Source organism: Helianthus annuus, chromosome 8 (assembly GCF_002127325.2).
Source record: "Helianthus annuus cultivar XRQ/B chromosome 8, HanXRQr2.0-SUNRISE, whole genome shotgun sequence".
NCBI classification, from domain to species: Eukaryota; Viridiplantae; Streptophyta; class Magnoliopsida; order Asterales; family Asteraceae; genus Helianthus; species Helianthus annuus.
The window spans coordinates 121,747,515-121,760,726 of record NC_035440.2 but is presented as its reverse complement, the minus strand read 5'-3'; the positions used below and the strand labels follow the sequence as shown (position 1 = coordinate 121,760,726).

General features: G+C 36.1%; 1 long non-coding RNA gene across 5 annotated transcripts; it reads left to right on the top strand.

Annotated features, from left to right (window-relative positions):
* The first annotated feature begins 398 nt into the window (after positions 1 to 398).
* Positions 399 to 3,843, top strand: LOC110873729. Of its 5 annotated transcripts, none has more exons than XR_004863901.1 (5): positions 399 to 2,268; positions 2,397 to 2,684; positions 2,774 to 3,008; positions 3,131 to 3,186; positions 3,383 to 3,843. It is a non-coding gene; the product is annotated as an uncharacterized LOC110873729 (long non-coding RNA). The 5 variants fall into 5 exon arrangements; XR_002555359.2 differs by having other exon boundaries at positions 399 to 2,326; XR_004863902.1 differs by having other exon boundaries at positions 399 to 2,519; positions 2,632 to 2,684.
* The last annotated feature ends 9,369 nt before the right edge of the window (positions 3,844 to 13,212 follow it).

The window sequence follows — 13,212 nt, the reverse complement described above, 5'->3', positions numbered from 1 at the left end:
TGGTGTTCTGTTATGGCAATCTTTAGAGAGAGGAAGAAGAGAGAGAAAGGGGATGTAGAGTGTGTGTGAGAGAGAGATAAGATGAGTATATTATTTAGTTTATTAATATTTTTTCTAAAAAAAGGGGCATTTTAGTCTTTTCATTATAAACTAATAGATTAATCTAACGGTGTTAAAACATTGGACTCAGATGGTTAAGAAAAGTGGCTATAGGGACTCAGGTCGTTAAACATTTTGATTTTGGACTCAGGTAGTTAAAAAACCACTAAAACACAGGGACTCAAAAAGTAATTTACCCTTTATTTTATATCTACACCTAAACATTAGTTTTAGAACAAATAAATATAAAAGTTTAAATAATATATACATATATATTCAGAAAAATGAAGTCCCTCCAATTTGATTCCCGCTGCCGTTCTAATTTTTTTATTCCCGCTCCTTCCCAATGTTTTGATTGCCCCATACCCAAATTCACTTCCCCACAACCCTAGTCCACTCACATCTCGATCACCGGTGTTTCTCTCCACGTTCCGTCCCTGGACCGACCATCGGTGAACTACCTCTCGATAAGCAGTTCTGGTGGGAGCTATCCACTTCGCCCTTAACATTCCTTGTTTGTTCTCTTTCCCTAATTTCTTAGTTCTGAAAGTTTCTACTGTAAGGGCTTTGTTTTTTGTGTTAGTTGCTTTAGTTTTTTTATGTTTGGATAGTGTTACTTTATATGCTGGCTTTGCTCGCAACCTGTTCGATGAAATGTCACATAAAGAGCAAGTTGTCTTGACCCTGATTTGTTAAGTTATCGTTAAACCAAAGTTCTATAGCGTTAGATCGTCTGTACTCTCTTTTGCTTCCTTATTTCTTCGCCCTAAAAATCGCAGTTACTATTAGTTGTATTTCCATATGATACAGAGCTTCACTTGCATACTCAAGGTTTGTTTTGGAAAATGAATCGTTATCTAATGATTTTATGTTTTATATGCCATGTATTCTGTCTTTTCATTGCAGTGCTAAGGTTAAAATTGTCTTAGGCTATTAAATCGACTTTCTTGAGGTCTTAGGAACTGTCTCTACTTGTTTTGTTTATTTTTTTGTGTTTATTGTAGGCTCTTTGAAGTTGGTTTTTATGCCGTTTTGTTCATTTTAGAAAAAAAAAATGAGTCTAGTCTACCCTGAAGACTTTAACCCGGTCCAAAATTATTAATATGTTTATTTCTGCTGGTCCTTGTTAATTTTAAGTATGTTTTTTTTTTCTGCATGTTCTTGTTGTCCATGTGCCTGCTATTTTTATACTCGTTCTTAATAAGCATTCTAAGATGGTGTGTCTACTCTCATATATGGGTAGGGCTATAAACGAACCGAACTAACACAAATAAGGGCATGTTTGTGTTCGTTTGTTAAGGTAATAAATGTGTTCATAAACGGTTCATAAACACTTACAAAACGGGATTATATGTTCGTGTTCATTTATTAAGGAAATGAACCTGTTCACGGACGGTTCACAAACACAGACAGAGGGAGCAGTGTTGGATGTGGAAAAATAAGCTTGCTTGATCAGCATTCAAAACAAGTTGGAGCTTGTAATAATGCAAAGTTATCGTTTTATCCTTACTTAATAGAGTTTTTCATTCAAGCTTTCTATGTGTTAATCATATAATTTTACAATAGCTAAATTGATAAACACATCCTTTTTATGTAATTTCTAGTGGTGCCTACAAAAGTGTCCTATATATGGTACATTATACATTTTAAATGTTAAGATAGATCCTAATCTTTCTTTTTGTTAGTCATCATGTTGACTTAACAAGTCTTCCCAATATTCTTCATTGATTTCAACCACTGGCGTAGCTATGTAGGTGACAACCTGTCAAGCGACACCAGTGATTTTTACGTTTTATTTAGCACGTATAGTGTTAGATTTTTGGTTGACACAAATCTTTTTATATAATGACACCAGTGGAAAATACTAACACGGATCGTTATGTGGTCTTGTAGTTAAGCATGTGTCTTCTCACCCAAAGGTTATCCGTTCTAATCTTCTTCGTTTGTTTTTCTATACTTTTTTTTCTAGCAAAAGTCGGAATCTTTTTTAGAAAAGCAAAACCTTACACACACCCTTTTCATTTTGCTGCCACTACACTCTTTTCATTTTGTTATCACTCTCCATGCTGGTCATGCCGTTTTCATCTTTTTTTTGCTATTTCAGCAACCACACACCCTGTGCTAGCTGACTTTTATCTGATGATGATCTTTAGAAAACTTACTATCCAAGTGCGTTCCTTTTTATTATCTTTTTTTCGACGTTTCAGCAACCACACCCTGTTTTGGGGTAATGTTTTGGGTTCAAATATTTTTTAATAGATATGATTTTTTGATGGTATAGTTTTATTAATTTGCAGAAACCAAGGGAATGGAATTCGCAGATTGAGGGTTAGGCTTCAATTAGTGGTTGCAACAAAGGATCTCATCCATTTCATTTACCGCCTCACTTTTGTCACCTCAAATCTTCGCGTTACATGTTTGTTAGTACTAATTTATTTTTAATTTATGTTTTCTTACACACTTGAAAATATTCATTATTAATTTCAATATTAAATTATTTGCTGGTTCTTTACTGTCCATTGTATGTCGAAGCTTAGAACATATTGCGAATTCATTAGGCATTTTGGTCGTTTCTTCTTATACAGGTACATATTTCCCACATTTTCTTCATTGTAAGATAATGTGATCAGTGAGTGAGATTATAATCACGTTCTATTCTATCATTTTATTTTAGTGGTTCCTATACTGGGAACTTCTTATAAGAGTTCTCTGCGGGGGTGGAATTATACAAAACAAAGCTCAGCATATATATATGAGATTGGAGTTGGCCTTCTTTTGATCATCTCTTTTCCCTATCTTCAGTAACCATGTTATTATTTCTAATCTTTTAATGTAATCCTTTTTCTAAATTAATTATTTGTATATACAAGTGGTAGTGTAACACAATACAAACTTTATTGTATTTGCAGGTTAGCACCTCTTCTTGTTAGTTGGGTTAGCTATTATCAAAAACTAGTACACGCTATAAAGTACATTCGTTAGATAATGTTTAAAATACCACTTTTTAAATAAGCTTACTAATTTGTAGCAGGTACTGAAGCTAGAGATCGTCCATCACCATTTTTGGAACGCGAGCTGGAGAAAGAGGTGGTCTTTTCTAGAAAATTTGTTTATTACTCGTATTTACAATGGTTCAAATCAGTTGCTTATGAAGACATTGAATTAGCAGTTGTGGTATAATAACAAAAATGAACATATAAGCATTCTTGCATAGTTGCATAATTATCGCATTAATAGCCTTTATTGACCGATGGTTAATAAATAATTTTTTTTTGTTTTGAAGGAACAAATGAACTACAAACCTTTTCATTGATCCTATTATTGTCGTAATGAACAATGATGGCTACCTTCTTCTTTATGGTAGCGGGTGTTACAAATAAATGGATGGTGGTGAGGAACCATACATGATTCTGGGTGGGCTTAAGGCATTATTCAAGGTGAGCCTTAAAGTTGAAAAGCATGGTTGCTTGAAGTACGAGAAAAAAAAAATTGAAGGAGACCTTTAAAGAAAAAAAATTGAGCTAGAAGCTATGCAGAATGATTTTGATAACCAATGAGCAACTTCAATGCGAAGTATTATATGGAAAAGCTACTTATTCGATAACTTCAAGATCTTAGAGATGATTAGGAGGTCTTTGTTACTTTTATCATTGTAAATGACAACTTCATCTTGGTTACTCAGTTATTTTTAATTTGGATATGTGTTAAATTACAATATAATGTTTTATTATATTTATGTTATTATTGTGTTGGTGTAATTGAGATAATATTGTATATTAATAGAAAATTTAGTATTTCAAATAATGACGCTATAGAGTTGCATTTGATTGTAGAAAAAGTTGCATTTGATGTAAAAAAAGGTTGCATTTGAGTGTAACAAAGGTTACATTTTAAACTAATAAAGGTTGCCTATAAGCTAGCAAAGGTTGCATTAGCATATAAAAAGGTTGCATCATAAAAATGTTGCATTTGAATAGGAAATGCAACCTTTTCAAAAAAAGTTGCATTATATTATATGTATTTGAATAGGAAACGCAACACAACTAGCTTCCTCAGTGACTACGTGCTAAATTTCAAGACCAAATTTCTTTCAACTTGGGGTTGATGTGACAACTCGTAATTTAGAGCCTTTCTTTGTGCTTCGATGTAACCTATATGTACACTACTTGACTAGTTGATGTGACGAATTTAACTGAATGTTTATGAGGTTGTTTATGTTATGTTTTATGTGAATGTTATAGTTATGAGTGCACAATAATTGTCCAATCGCACAACACCCTTTCGGGTCGCACACTCGCCCAAAAACCGCACACTTCCTTTCCTTATGCTTGCACTCTCGACCCAATCATGTTGTTTCGAACTCGTGGCCCAAGGGCAGCCCAAGGATGGGTTCGGCCCGCTCCTTTTTGCGCATAACAACATGAGGATTGGTGTATAATCCTCATATTTTACAAAATAGTGAAAACACACAAAACCCTAAGCTCTCTCTCTTCTCCTCCCTTTTGTTCGATGGCAACCTTCCCACCATTCGAAGCCTTCGTGTCTCGGTCAAGCCAATCCATCGCGGTTAGTGTTCCATCATTGTTAGTTTGTTATGATACGTGGTGTTGTGATTGCTATGATCTTACATAATGACTTAGGGTTTCATGCCAGTAGATCCATTGATGATATGTGTTCATGAAATTGAAATAAATATTTGATCATGGTGATAATATGTGAGATAATGAAACTGGATTTGGTGTTCATGCAAACCGTTATACGAGGGTGGAACAATTGGTTGATACAAGGTTTTGACGATCGATGCTTTCATGATTTAGTTGTTTATATGTTTTGTATGCAATCTGGTTGATGAATTGTTGGCATGGCAAACAACTTTGTGGGTGAATCGGGTTAAAGCTTAGTTGATCATTAGGGTTATATGATGATGTAGAATTTAAGAGTTAATCATATTATTTGAATGATGGGTGATTTGGTTAATTACTTGTTCATGAATCTGATCGCATGAATGCATATGATTGTTGCTAAAAGTGTTGTTTGATCTGATTTGAAACTTCCAAAAGTGTGGACTGATGTTACGGAGATAATGGGCTAAATTTAAGGAAACCAGTTACAATATACGGGTCTCGACTGAGGTTGCGAGTCGGAATCGGCTGGTTTCGACTCGAGACCACACCGGTCACACCCCAACCGATGGCGGAAACATCGGGGCGTGGCACTGAGCGAAACAGATTGTCAAGAGAAATTCCATAACGACTAAATTACCAAATAGTTAATATTATGTCCCATACCATAACCCATTAAGTAATCTAATTATTACAGATGTAGATATTCTCAAAACAAAACATGTTCCGACAACTCAGATTCAAATAAATAAATTGTCTTTGTTTCTAGACTCCATCCTACTTGATTCCACAAAAGCAGATAAAGCACAGCATCCTAAGCACCTGTCACATACGTTAAAATATAGGTCAATGCACATAGTGTAAAGGTGAGCATACTAGTTTGATAGTAATAATAGAGTTTGAAATCGTTTACGCATAACCAGCATGAAACATGTATAAAGTGAAGGCAAGTAGGTTATCGAGAGAGAAATATGCACAAACGTGACTGCGAGTTGTAGAATGCGCAACACATATCCCCACTGGGACACGTGAAGTAAAGCCCTTAACAACCCCTGTCCACGACAGGTGCTGAGTCCAAACTATAGTACTATCGTTGCTAAGGTGTCAGGCAACAATCACTGTGTTAACATAACATACAAGCATTCATGAAACATCATGTAGCAGGCAATAACAGTTAGCGTATAAATAGTGTTTGCGTTGTGTGATTGATGTGATTTGAATATAGATAACGTATGTAACACCCAAAAGTGCGTAAAGCAAAAAGGGATCGAGTATACTCACAGATTGTGTTTAACAAGTAAACACTCTCTTGGATTGAAGGGAGCGCTGAGAGAGATTAGCCTGAACAGTTAACGATAGCATAAATGATGAGCGACGAGTAAATCGGTGCAAAGAACCAAGTGTCGGATGGTAATCCGATCGGAGGCTATCCAATCGGATGGCCAGTCGATTGGATGTCAATCCGTTCGGATGGTCATCCGATCGGATGGCCATTCGATTGGATTGACATCTTGTTTGGTAAGGATGTGTTTGTGTATGATGGCTTTGAAGTTTTTGTTATAGCATTTTGAAAACAGGGAAGTATCTCTACCCTTCAGGTCGATCGATCGAATGGTAGTTCGATCGGATAGCGATCTGATAGGCAGGACACTTAGTGAGAACAAGTTCACAGCAGGATTGTCACTCGATCGGATAGCCATCCGATCGGGTGGCAATCCGTTAGTTACTGATGATCTTTGAAAATTGAAAACGGTTAAGTGTCGAAGTTCTAAATGTCACATGATCGGATGATCGTTCGATCGGATGGCAATCCGATCGGATGACATTCCATTCAACGTTCAAAACTTTGAAACGTTAAATAAAAAGTTTAAGTGTGGAACCAAGTGTAAGCCGATCGGATGGCTGTTCGATCGGATGGCAATCCGATCGGACGACAATCCGTACCAATGACCTGATCTTCTTTGACACTTGATTGTTTTGAAAGTCTTGCAGTTTTGATCGAGACGATGTGATAATGTGCTAAACAACAGAAACCCCATCATGACCCAAGTGACCCGATCGGTTGGCCACTCGATCCGGATGTCCAGCGTGTTGAGTTTCGTCATTTCGATTCACGTGTTGAGCGTTGCGATGCGTTTCGAGCGAGCGATGCGATAGAATAATAACAAACACACAAATACTATATCTAACATACAATCATCATAATTAACTGGCGTTTAGCGTTTGCGATTCGTTTGCGATAGAGCTGCGATTGCGTTTCGATTAATCATCACAAGCATAAGCATAATTTAAGCACGCACAAGTAACACATAAAAGGCACACACACGTAAAACAATATCCAAAATGTATAATTCGAGTTGCGAGTGCGATTGCGATGCAATAAGCGATAAAACGATAAAACAAGCGATGAACATCGATTATTCACAGATACTCCACATAATACAACTAAATCAATTAAAATAAAGATTCGATTACAAGTCAAAGAAGTCAAAACAGTAGTTGAGCAAGGAGTGACAGATCACAATTAGCAATCTTTTCTTCCTTTGACTTCAATCTTGACTTTGACTTTGACTTTCGAAACACGGGGTGTTACAGCACCTGCACACAAACAACAAGACTCAAGACCATGGTTGCGGGTCTGGTTGTGACTCGAGACCAGACTCGAGAGCACCTAGTCTCGACTGAAGAATGCATGAACCGAGACCGCACAGTCTCGACTCGAGACCACATAACTCGCACACTTGTTTTGGACTCGCACACTAGCACAGGCCTACGTAATTAAGCCACACACTTGGGCTTTGTACGGGTACGTAAATGCTACTGTTAAACATGATATGTGTTGTTAACTAACTGCCATGATACTATGCGTATGCCATGATCATTCTGTGTACGTAACCTTTTAGTATACGTGTAGAACAAATACGTACATTGCTTGAATATGATCCTGACTTGTGTGGTAACCATGTTAGGAGGTGGTTGACCACATTAGCTCAAGTGACCATTTATCTGTCGAGCTAATCTAAGGTGAGTTCACACTTTTCTTCAAAGCATGGGATTCCTGGTGGTTTGGGAATGGGTTAAACAACAACAACTATCCCGCTTGGGTGGGATGCAACCTGCGTATTCTACTTGGGTAGAATATGTACCTCCGTTCTCCTTGGGAAGAGCGACAACCTTAAGCTTACTAGACAACAACTCTATCTTGAAGTCCCCCATTTTTATATCGACTTAATCTCCGGGCCAATGGTGAATAGGTCATTAGTTAAATAGCGCTATTAGGTCCGACAAACCTCACACCGTGCCGCAGAGGACAGGCGTGGACTAATGTACTTGGGCACTTAGTCAATGAGGATAGACATTGACTTGGGGCACGCAACATAACTTAAGTCAGTAGTCGATATGGTACGGGTCTAGTGGTTTAAAACTATGGGGTAGCCCCCACGGCATATGGTTATGAGAACAAGGAACTTGACAACTTTTGGTTTTTGAAACAACTTATGGTTTTTGGAACAACTTTAAAACTGACAACCAACTATGAACTCGCCAACATTTTTCTTGATACATTACTACATGCTTTGTTGGTCGTTTGGTTATTTGCTAGAGCTTGCATGGAGAATGAGTCGTTGTGGGACATGAACCGCTGTGTGTTCATGATAAACTTTTTGAACTTTAAACTTAACTTTGGTTTTGAACTTAATGCTTCTGGTGTTAACTTAGACTTTTCTTAATTGTGTGACACTAATCATATTGATTGTGTTTGGTTTTATTTACTTTATTATATTGTTCAATATGATTGGTGGCTTGATCCTTGTCAGTCACACACCCTGCGGTGATACCCGCTTGTGGATTTTGGGGGTGTGACAACTTCCGTTTTATTCCCTGAGGTTTGGTCACTTTAACGGTTTTGGCCCAAACCTTTAAAAATAGCCATTTTCCTCCAATAATTTGCTATGGTTTTTCAATTTTGCTGGGAGCAAAATGGAAAAAACCATAGCAAACTATTGGAGGAAAATGGCTATTTTCAAAGGTTTGGGGCAAAATCGTTAAAGTGACCAAACCACAAGGAGCAAAACAGAAGTTTACTCTTTATACATTTATCTGATAATCATAAAATATTGATGAGTAGTACTGATGAAAAATTTTATACATTTATCTTAATTATAGGTTACAAAGGTGACAAAATCACTAAAATGCCCCTAAAGTGTCTTAAATTTTTGGGAAATGCGCAAGTTTACTCCCTCTAAAATAGTTTGGCTCTCTTGTACATGTTGCTTCAAAATGTGTACACAATGTAAAATTACCAAAAGAATAAAAATCCTAGTTCTCTTAATAAGGTAATAATATTATTAATTTTATACATTTATCTGGTAATCATAAAATATTGATGAGTAGTATTGATGAAAAATTTTATACATTTATCTTAATTCAAGGTTACAAAGGTGTCAAAATCACTAAAATGCCCCTAAAGTGTCTTAAATTATTGGGAAATGCGCAAGTTTACCCCCTCTAAAATAGTTTGGCTCTCTTGTACATGTTGTTTCAAAATGTGTACACAATGTAAAATTACCAAAAGGGTAAAAATCCTAGTTCTCTTAATAAGGTAGTATAGAAGTATAGATTATTTATATTTATACATACTATTAAATCATGAAAATCCCAAAGGTTGCATGTCTAACCTTTAGTTTAATCAATTAATTCCTTTAATTGTTATAAAACTTTTATTTAATTCCTTAATTTAATTCAATTAATGGAAGACATAAGTGGGCATGGATTCCGTGGATGAAATGTCTAGATTTCCCTCAAAGTGTCTTAAAACTTTGGACAATGTCCAAGTTTCCCCCCTCTAAAATGGTTTGCTTCATTTGTACATGGTGCTACAAGATTTGTACCTAGGCAAAATTACGAAAAGGGTAGAAAACCCTGTTCTCTTAATATAGTATATATAGATATCTGAACTTTGAATCATAAAAGTATAAAATCTTTGTATTATATATCCAAACTATAAGTTGCTTCCATTACCCTTTAAATGTAACAGAAGAAAAACAAATAAGATGGTTGTAATGTAATGTATAGGTTATAAAATGGAGGATAAAATGCTTATATTTTTTAACTGTTGATGTTCAATTTGGTTAAATCTTGCTTTTACTTTGTTTTGTATTGTTTAAAGAAATGGCACAAAAGAAAAGTAGGATTAGTTGGAAACAAGAGGGACTTGAGAAAACATTTCTTGAAGCATATGTTCATGAAATAACAATCCATGGACGTGAAGGAATCAACCTTAAACAAGTTTCATGGAAGAGTGTAGTCGAAAAACTGAAAACAGATCACAATTTCATAGCGGATCAAAAACAGTGAATCGTTATGATTATTTGAAATCAAAATTTGCAGCTTGGCAAAAGCTTAAAAACAAAACTGGCAACGTTTATAATACCGTAACAAACACCTTTAACTTGTCAGAAGAAGAATGGCAAATAGAGATCAAGGTATTGTTTAAGTAATATTTATAAATTATATTTCAATAATATTTATAATATTTTTTTTACATAGTCTAACAAATACGTAGAAGCTTTGAGAAGTGCACCACTTTCTTACCCCGAACTTTGTGTTCAACTATTTGAGGGATCTACTTCGATTGGCTTTGACAGTTGGGGGCCATCTTCTACACTTCCTCATCCTTCTGAGGAAGTGTCTGAACACAACTTAAATGGTATTGAGGATATCGAGTGCACTCAAATGGAACCCCCGACTCAAGGTGTTAATGAGGACGAGTCATCCGTTCGGTCTTAAAAAAGAGGGAGAAACGAAAAGATAAGGCAACATTAGAAGAAGTTGGGGACTCTATCACCAAGGTGGCAAAGATGTTGATTGAGAAACACAATCTTTCTAATGATATGGATGTATGCATGGAGAAATTGGAGACAATGGGATGGGGACAGTTAGATGCGAAATACCAAACAACGCTTTTGCTTTTCGGTGAAAGTGATGACATTAGGAAAGTGTGGTTACGACTTCAGTTAGAGAGTTGTGAGCTATGGGTTAAAAATGCGGGGCGGAGTATGAATTGCTTGGATAGGATTTTGTGAGTGTTATGTTATCTATAGAATTTTGTTGCACCAATAGTTATTGTTATGGATGTTTTTTTTTCTGGATAGCATTTTGTGGATAATTAGTTGTGGATGTTTTTTTAGAATTTTGTGAATGTTATGTTATGGATAGTTTTTAATATTATCTTATGGTGGTTTTTTTTACGTTATGACATGGATGCTTTTTTAATCTTGAATATCTTGTAATGTTTATGATAGGTACCCTATGGATTCGGACGATGAGATTATAGTTTCCTTTTCCTTTGTTGGTATTGGAAAAAGTGAGCCTCAAGAAGAAATCAAATATAAGAGACCTGAATTCAGCATTAACTGGTCATGCATACACACAAGAATTGTTGCATGGATCTTCTACACAGTGTCATGATAGCTAGTCAACTAATTTGAAATGATTAAACTTAAAATTGCACGCAAAATATTAATTTATATTTAAATTTTAGTCTGTTTTCATGGATTTTGAAGGATTTATGTGTAATTTGAATTTTCTTTGATGTTATGTATTTACCTTTTATAATTACTCATCATTCTGTTCGGTCATTCAAGAGCATTAGCCAAACAGGTAGATTTCATTCAACATAAAATTGTTCAGAGGGGTAAAGTAGTCATTATGCATAGTCATTCAGAGGTCCAACCAAACAACACTTATTAGCTCAGCAATTACTAGTTCAGAGTCTCTTACCCATTCAGACATCTTACTGGTTCAGCGCTTACCCATTCAGAGGTTGCCAAACAACCCCTAAGTCTTGAATAGACAAACGGAATTGACTTTAGAATCAAGACAAATGATCCCCATTCAGCATTTGGCAATGCATCAATCAACTTCTCTATAATTTCCTCATCGTCCTTTTCCACTCCCAGTCTCTTCATCTCGGCAACCAGAAAACAGTATCTCTCTACAAGCTGCTGCATAGTTTCGCCTTTACTAGTGGTAAAGATATCAAATTCCTTCTTCAGCAGTGCCCTCTTACTTCTCCTCATATCAAGATTCCCTCGGTTCTTGTTTCGCATAGCTTCCCCGATTGAATATGAATATTCGAAATGTTGTAACAGCTCAAGTATTTCACCATTAATTGATTGCTGCAACAAATTCATCATCTTCTTTTCTTTAATATATTTCTCTTTTTTGCCTTCTGAAATTTGTGAGATCTTGATATTCTCATCTGATTCTATTTTATGAATGATATACTCCTCTTCAATGGCCATCCACGCATCGAGATGATTTGTTTGAACATAATTTTCAAAGTGACTGGCCCACCTAGAATAGTTCTCCGTCTTCAGCAATTTGGGAGGCTTGTTGGTAGTTCCCATCTCATTATCAAGATTCATGTTCTGAATCAGATTTGACGAACTCCCACGGGCTGCACAAGCATTGTACATTTCTTGATCCATACTTAGAAAAAAAATTAAACAACAAACTTCCAAGAGTATGAGCATATAAAGAGTATGAGGTTTTCACACGTTTGAGCAAAAACTAGGCGTATGAGGACAAACGTATGAGAGTTTCCAGGCGTATGAGGTGAACCCACGTATGTATCTTCCAAACGTATGAATTTGCCAAACATATGTGATGAACGTTTGACTTCCCAAGCGTATGAAACAGACGTATGAGCTTGACAAACGCATGAAGCAAGCGTATGAACCTTTCAAAGCATATAAGATCAACGGATAAATCTTATGTGCGCGGATGAGGCTTATGCGCTTGAAAATCTCTTGCGGATGAGACTCAACTGTGCGTATGAGCACATGCGTTCCAAGAATGCTTCATGCGCATGAACATCATTTTGTGAAAAATTGGTAGAATTTTGGGGTAAATGGATGAATTTTGATATATGCTCTTGATATGTTGTTCAAAAGTGAAAAATGAAGGTGTAGAAGAAGAATCGGAACTTTTTAACTGTGAAAAGTTATGAGAAATCTTCAAAGTAGCTCGTTTTGAGCTTTTCCAATCAAATTCTTCAATCCTCAAGTGCAATACAAGTAAATATCTTCATTCTAGCTCTGATACCACTTGTAGGATTGGTTTGCACGGTTACAAATGTGTAGAAACACGAAAAACCATTTTCCAAGATATCTAGCGAATCAAAACATGTGCGGAATTCATATTATGATTACGTATAACACCTGATTCATAAATTCACTGTTTTATTGAAATTTGGGCAGCATAATGGTACGTAGATCAAATCCTATCAACGCTCCAAAAGTGTCAAGTGTGAAAGTTATCACCATATGCGCATGAGCCTAGTATTTATAGGCACACCATGAGCATGAGCTCATGCGCACGGATGAGACAAGCACGCATATGCATGTATGACTCATACGGGCGTATGAGTCCAGAGTCCTTGTTAAATTTCTATCATTCAAACTCTCCAAACACTCTGTTATGCTACCTA